Source organism: Penaeus chinensis, chromosome 34 (genome assembly GCF_019202785.1).
Source record: "Penaeus chinensis breed Huanghai No. 1 chromosome 34, ASM1920278v2, whole genome shotgun sequence".
NCBI lineage: Eukaryota > Metazoa > Arthropoda > Malacostraca > Decapoda > Penaeidae > Penaeus > Penaeus chinensis.
In genome coordinates this window covers 26,508,594-26,516,093 of record NC_061852.1, presented here as the reverse complement: position 1 = coordinate 26,516,093, position 7,500 = coordinate 26,508,594, and the positions used below count along the sequence as shown (strand labels likewise).

General features: G+C 44.2%; 1 protein-coding gene across 2 annotated transcripts in view; it reads left to right on the top strand.

The window, feature by feature from the left end:
• LOC125043937 (putative GPI-anchored protein pfl2) overlaps positions 1-7,500 on the top strand; it is a 49,786-nt gene that overhangs the window by 41,028 nt on the left and 1,258 nt on the right. The window lies entirely within an intron of this gene.

The window sequence follows — 7,500 nt, the reverse complement described above, 5'->3', positions numbered from 1 at the left end:
ATCAACCAACTATGCTGCAGCGTGTTAAAAGACGAAATTTGAACGGCAGATACACAAACACCCGACAGTTTTGAAACCGAAAAATGTTTTGTCTCTTACATTATTTTGTTTTTATTCCATTATACACCGGTGATAATTAAACCAGGTTTGATGACACCAGAAAATTAATGAATGAGCGTCCTCTGGCATATTTCAGTGTTAGTGGACAGATTCTCCATCATAACTCGGGATTTCGAGGCGACCCAACGGTAGATTTGTAGCTGTGATAACGACATTCAGGAAATTACCTGGCGTGGCTATTTCATGTTTTATTTATTCATTTGTTTCTTTCTTTATTTATTTGTCTGTTAGTATTATATATCATTTGAGAAGAGTTTTTGGTTTACGTAATGAGAGTGGTAACTGAAGTACGCTACGAGATATTCTATTTTTATTAATAACAATAGAATACCTCGGTGGTATGAATCTTGTTACTATTGTTGTTTTGTTGATGTTATTATTTTGTTATTATCATCATCATCACTATTACCATTATTATTGTTGTTGTTTTTATAACTCACAGTGGTAGCCCCTCCATCGCTGCTCCTTCAGTTATAAACAATATTGATATATACTATTTCTTGATCTGATACTCACAAGGAGACTATTTTAAAGAATCATCATGTAGTTCAGTAAGGGTGTTGACGTTGATAATGAAGATGCATGTTGCGCTCGAGGTCTCGGTGACATTTTTTTTTTTTTTTTTTTTTTTTTTTGAGGGGGGGGGGGGGCTGTAGGAAACTGGCTTCAGACATGGACGCCCCGCAGTAGTTTATGATGATGGAAATTGTTTTTGGTGTGTAAGGGTATATGTCACGTTGGTTCGAGTAAAGGGGAGCAGCAGTAATGATTGGGAGAGGGTAGAGCAAAAAGAAGAGGAGGAAGACGAAGAAGACGAAGGAGAAGGAAAAGAAGAGAAAAGAAGAAGAAGAAGAAGAAGAAGAAGAAGAAGAAGAAGAAGAAGAAGAAGAAGAAGAAGAAGAAGAAGAAGAAGAAGAAGAAGAAGAAGAAGAAGAAGAAGAAGAAGAAGAAGAAGAAGAAGAAGAAGAAGAAGAAGAAGAAGAAGAAGAAGAAGAAAGCAGAAGAAGAAAGCAGAAGAAGAAAGCAGAAGAAAGCAGGAGAAGAAGACGAAGGAGAAGGAAAAGAAGAGAAAAGCAGGAGGGGAAGAAGAAGAAGAAGAAGAAAAAGAAAAAAAAAAGAAAAAGAAAAAGAAAAAGAAAGAGAAGAAGAAGAAGAAGAAGAAGAAGAAGAAGAAGAAGAAGAAGAAGAAGAAGAAGAAGAAGAAGAAGAAGAAGAAGAAGAAGAAGAAGAAGAAGAAGAAGAAAATAGTTAATATAGAAAGGTTAAAAATGAAACGGAGATGATTGTGGTTTCTTCACCGGCGATATTGGCAGTCCTACATAAAGAATGAAATTGAGGCATTTTAATCGATGCCGCCTCCCTCCTCCTCCCTGTTTCCCACCCCCTCCTCACCGCCTCCCACCCCCCTCCCCTTCCCCACTTCCCCCCTACTCCTACCGCTTTCCCCCTCCTTCTCCCTGCAACCCATCCCCCTCCTCTTCCCACCCTTCCTACCCTCTTCTTCTTCCTCCTCCTCCTCCTCCTCCTCCTCCTCCTCCTCCTCCTCCTCCTCCTCCTCTTCTTCCTCCCCCCTCCTTCTCCTTCTCCCCCTCCCCCTCCTCGACCCCCCCCCCCCAGCATGACATGCTAACAAAGCTAGTTTGACTTATTGTTTTATCGCATGGCGTAGACCGGCAAAGAGAGAGGGCTAATGACACGATGAAGAGAAGAAAGTTTAAGGCCGTAACGCCAGAACACCCTCAATCGTCGCAATTATGTCCGTATTGCAATTGCAGAGCATGTCGTGTTCTTAAGAGCGTTCTTTTCGTTCTGTCTTATTATTATTGCCACGTGAACAAAGAGGGCGGACTGCATTGTGCATGGGGAACGATTTTCGTTAACTACCAACCTCCCTCCCTGGTCCTTTGAGAATTGATGGGTAGGTTATAAGGGGAAGAAGGGACGGGATTGACGGGGGGGGGGGGGGGGGGAGTAAAAAGGGGAGGAGAGAGGGGACGGGAAGGGGGAATGGAGGGGAAATGGGGGAGGGAGGGAGGGAGGGAATAGTATGAGGGGGTAAGAGAGGAGGGGGGATTGAAAGGGGTGAATTAAAAGAGAAAGAGAGGGAGAGCGAGGGAAAGAAAGAAATGCGAGAGAAAGAGAACAAGAGAGAAAGTTACAGAAGGAAAAAGGGAAAGAGAGACAGAAGAAGGAGGAGGAGTAAGCGAGAGAGAGAGAGAGAGAGAGAGAGAGAGAGAGAGAGAGAGAGAGAGAGAGAGAGAGAGAGAGAGAGAGAGAGAGAGAGAGATAGAGAGAGAGAAAACCATCGTATAAAACGGGGTTTCATATTTTGTAACGGCCGTCTTATATGGCAAGTACGTCTTACGCAATCGAGTGTACTCCGGCAGCAGTGGCCCTCCATTACTATTGTCTCGGGAGGGCCGCCCGCCTGAAGAAACGTGGGTTTGAAGCCTTGACAGCGCGCTCGATATTGAAGTATCATTAAATGCTCTGCCAGTTCTTATCAGGCGAGAACTAGCGTGGTCAGGACAAGGGTTGCAACATCAGATTGCAAGCCCGGTTCTATTTCTGATGCGCTGATTTGTGCTTCCCCGCCCTCAGACCCGCAAGCAATCTTTTAGAAGGTTTAGGGAGAATTAAGATTGATATCATACTTTTTTCATTATTATTTAAAAAAAATGGTTTGAATGTAAATGTACGGGTTGTTGACCTTACGATGGAGTATATTTTTTTTTATTAGCTATAAATTGAGTTGAATGGAAAAAAAAAGTTGGAAAGATAGCTGCTTGGGCAGGAACTGCAGCAAGTGTAAAGTTGTCTAGAGTTGCTGCCCTTCTAGCGAAAATTATTGTTGGACATCGGTGACGTAACGGGGGATCCCCAGAAGAGAGTGAATGCTTGCACACTGGAAACCGTTAAGTGTGGGAAAAACAGGGACAGGTATAGCTATTATTATTGTAAACTTTATCATTATTATTGTTATTCCTCCTTTTGTTAGTGTTGCTGTCGTTGTTTTATTATTGTTGTTGTTGTTGTTCATTTCACTGTGATTATTTGTTTATTCTACTTATTATTGCAACAGTGTCCTTTGCTACTTTAACCTACAGAGATGAAACAAAAGTGCCAGAAGTGAAAGATGCTTCATGGATTGGGAGACTAGCCATAAATGTCAAGACCTTGCGGGATTTGATAACACTATTATGCTTCAGTTTTAGTCTCTTTTTTACACATCGAGGAAACTTTGTGTAGGGATGTTAGTTTAGTGAAAAAAAAAAAAAAAATCTGCTGAGGGGGGGGGTGGGGGGGAGAACGAAAGAAGCTCGCAACACGGAAGCATGAGCAGGGACAGAGAAAAGGCCGAGGAACATCTCGCGAACAGCTCAAGACGGACACGAGGAGGAGCTGGGTGCAGGCGAGGGACCGGCGAGAGCGAGTGGGAGGTATGGGTGGCGTAGAGGCGTATCATGCAGTAGTCTCGCAGGTGCCGTCGCGTCGTCGCCCCGCTCGCGCAGCCCTCGTGGCGAGTTCGCGGTTCTCGACATTCGCATCCTGTAGAGCGGTTCTTTTCACAGGTCGTGCTGAATGATTTGTGCGAGTTGCAGTGTAGATTATACCACGCTTAGACACCATTGTAAAGATGATCCCCTCCTCCCTTGGAACTTTGGTTTGTATTCCTGTCTTATTGGTGTGCGAAGCAGGGTTGCATGGCCCGGGTTGTACATGTCAATATCAATGCACGTGTGTCTGCACGTCGACGGTTGTGTCGATGGCAAAATAGTACACCTTAAAGAGTGAAGTTAAACCAACGAAACGTTTTGAATGAACGGAAAAAATCTTTGGGAGTAAACGTATCAAAGGCAGTGTTGCAAGATCTTTTGATCGCAGCTAACGAGGCCCGAGAGATAAACAAAGGCCGGCCGCAGGAGCGGGCGTGTCGGCTGGAAGACTCGGGCCACAGTGAATTGTCCTCAGCCATCGATCCGGGTCGACCTTGAGCCGGCCACGGAGCGCGCGGACCCTCCGCCGGGAAACGTTTCTCGCCTCCGACGCCTTCAGAGCCCTCGGAGCCGCGTTGGGGCTGCGGTTCGGACGCGGCCCTCGTCTCGTGCCTCTTCGCAGCTTTGCTGATTTAGGAGCATGCACAGTCATGTTTGTGAGGGCTTTTGCCCGTATATATTATGAGTAGATTTATTTTGATAGGCTGTCTATATATACACATGCATGCACGCACACACATACACACACACACACACACACACACACACACACACACACACACACACACACACACACACACACACACACACACACACACACACACACATACATACTCACACACACACACACACACACACACACACACACACACACACACACACACACACACACACACACACACACACACACACACACACACACACACACACATACTCACACACACATACACACACACACACACACACACACACACACACACACACACACACACACACACACACACACACACACACACACACACACACACACACACACACACATACATACACACACACACACATACACACACACACACACATACACACACACACACACACACACACACACACACACACACACACACACACACACACACACACACACACACACACACACACACACATACACACACACACACACACACACACACACAATTCAAGGAAAAATCCAAACAGATCAGAATCTGCGTGACGCAAGTAGCCAAGGACGGCTGTTTCCCGCACATGACCTTCCTCCTCTCTCGCGGTGAAGAGACAAGAGGAGCCTCGTTCTGCTTCAGTATGGCAGAGCTTCAACGCCTTCAGGAAAAAAAAAATAGTAGTTGATCCAAAAAAAAGCACTTTCTCTTTCTCGTTGATTTTTTTTTTTTCATGTTGGTTATTGATCTGTAATTTGATCTGCTTGTGATTGTTTTTTTTTTCTTTTTCTTTATTTTTTTTCTTGGTTTCCTGTGCCCTTCGGGGGTTCGCCGCTCCTTTTAACGGCGCGCTATCCCTAGGGCACTGCTGGGCACAAGGGTAGTGGGGGCGAAGAGAGGCGGAGAACGGGAGGAAGGAGGTGAATAAGTAGGAGAGAGAGTGGGAGAGGGGGAGGGACAGAGAAAGGGAGAGAAAAAGATGAAGTGAACCTTTAAATGTATATCATTTGAGGTTGATAAAATGTGCTGTTTTCACTAGGCGACTGTTATCTAATGGGTTTTGTTGTTGCTGTTATTTTCTTTATTACAGTTAACTTTTTATCGAAGTTCCCCACTACTACGCGGGGACATGTCTACCTATCTATCTATATCTGCATTTATATCTGCCTATATATAGATATTTATATATATAACATTAAATTACTGCGACAGTAGAAGCAGAGTAAAAACATGACGTTTTCGAACTTGTCAAGAGTTCCTCATCAGACTTAATAAAAACAGAACAATTTTAGTTTTTACTACGTCTGATGCGGAACAGTTGACAAGCTCGAAACGTCTCAATTATTTCGTTTCTATTACGGCAGGGCTTTCACTTCATTTGTTGTGTACACGTTACTGCGTTTGTGTTTGTGTTGATTTGTTTATATAAATAATCTTGAACCTTGAACCCAACACCAGTCTCCGCCCCCCGCCCCCTCCCCCTTCATTCCCTTCACCTCCTCCCCGACAGTATGATATCGAGTTGACCATACAACCGCCTCGAATGCAAAACAACTTTTATTTGCATTTTGAAAGATTGCATTGTTGTGGTTACATGCTGCAGAGGATTTCCGTTGCTGAGTGGGCCTCGGCTATTTACGTCAGAGGCTCTTTATCAGAATGCTTTCGGTTACCCAATTTCCTTACTAACCGGCTTACACAACCCGCAGCCGTGTTAACCGTCTTCGCTTAAAAGGAAATGTGCTGCCCTGTCTTTTATGGTTCTTCGGGAAATTTGGTCGTGGGGAGGAAGAGGAGGGTGGCGCTTGCAAATCGACGCTATTGTATTACAGCCGCGGGAATCCAATTTAGGAACACTTGAATTTAAATAAAAATGGGGTCCTAGTCAGGCCAAGGACTCGAGGCTGAAACCAGTAGGAGTATGTGAAGCAGACGCCGTACACACACACATACATACATGATATGGAGAGGCAGACAGATAGACAGACAGAGACAGATAGACAGATAGACAGATAGACAGGCAGACAGACAGAGACAGAGACGCATTGCTCATTTTGAAAATCATAGTAAGTTATGAAGGTCATTAGGTCTATACGGGAAGTCTCTAAGAAATATTGTAGGTACACTGACATACCAGTATACGGGGCCTACATTCACGCCGAAAGCCACCGGAAGCCAGAAGCCAGCGCTCTATTTCAAGAGTAAAGTTCTGGTGGCGGAGTACTGACGTTGTCGCCGGCGCGTCTGATGGATTTGGTTGATGACGTGCAAAAGCCGTGTGCATTGCTCGATTCGTTCCTCTAAATCTCTAGGCTAGTCACTTCTACTGCTCCTCTTCGTCTGTCTGTCTCCTCCACGCTTTCTTCATCCTCCTCCTCTTCTGTCTCTTTATCTATTGATCTATGTCACATCTGTCTATTTATCTATCTGTCTATTTGTCTGACTCATTTTCCTACCCTATCCTTTTAAATAGCAGAACAAAATAGTATTGTTGATGTAGAGGCTTTAGTTTAACATTTCTTCTAAGCACGTAAGTTCGAAAGGTTATTTCGACTGATGTAAAACTGATGTTCTGCTACAGCGGATGTGGATGCATGCTTTCCGCTTTGATTTTATCGCATCGAATGTTTGCAAAAAAAATACAACCGACACAGATCCAGTTATCAGAATTTGTGAATCTGGTTACTAACATCTCTCTTAGAAACGAATTAGAATGACCCTTTTCATGCCCAGGTTTCCGCGAATATGCGTAAAGGGATTAAGGTGTTAGCAGACCACTTCCTGCTCGTTACAATAGGAGCAGCGGATGGGGTGTAAAGCAGGAAACTCCCGTATTCATTCCGTATTTTATACCTTATCTTTCATATCTGCTTTTATGAAGGAAGTCGGGGGAAAGTTTTATGTCCTTGTTCTGTCTTTTTCCACAAGTAAGATGCGTATCACCAAGTAAGGGCGAGACGTTCAGGGATAGTTCTGATCTGCGAGGGGGAGTTTGTGTTGACTGATGTGTGCTGCGTAATTAGACAAAAATTAAACGAGCGAGAAAGAGGGTTGAACTGGGAGAAATAAGGTCGAGGTGATAAAATATCGTAATAGAAAATGAAAGCACAGTTACGAGAAGGTGCAGGCTGACCATTAACTGAAATGACCTACATTTGTTTAGGATTTGTGAGCGTCGAGATTTTACGATATGCGGGTGGGTTTGA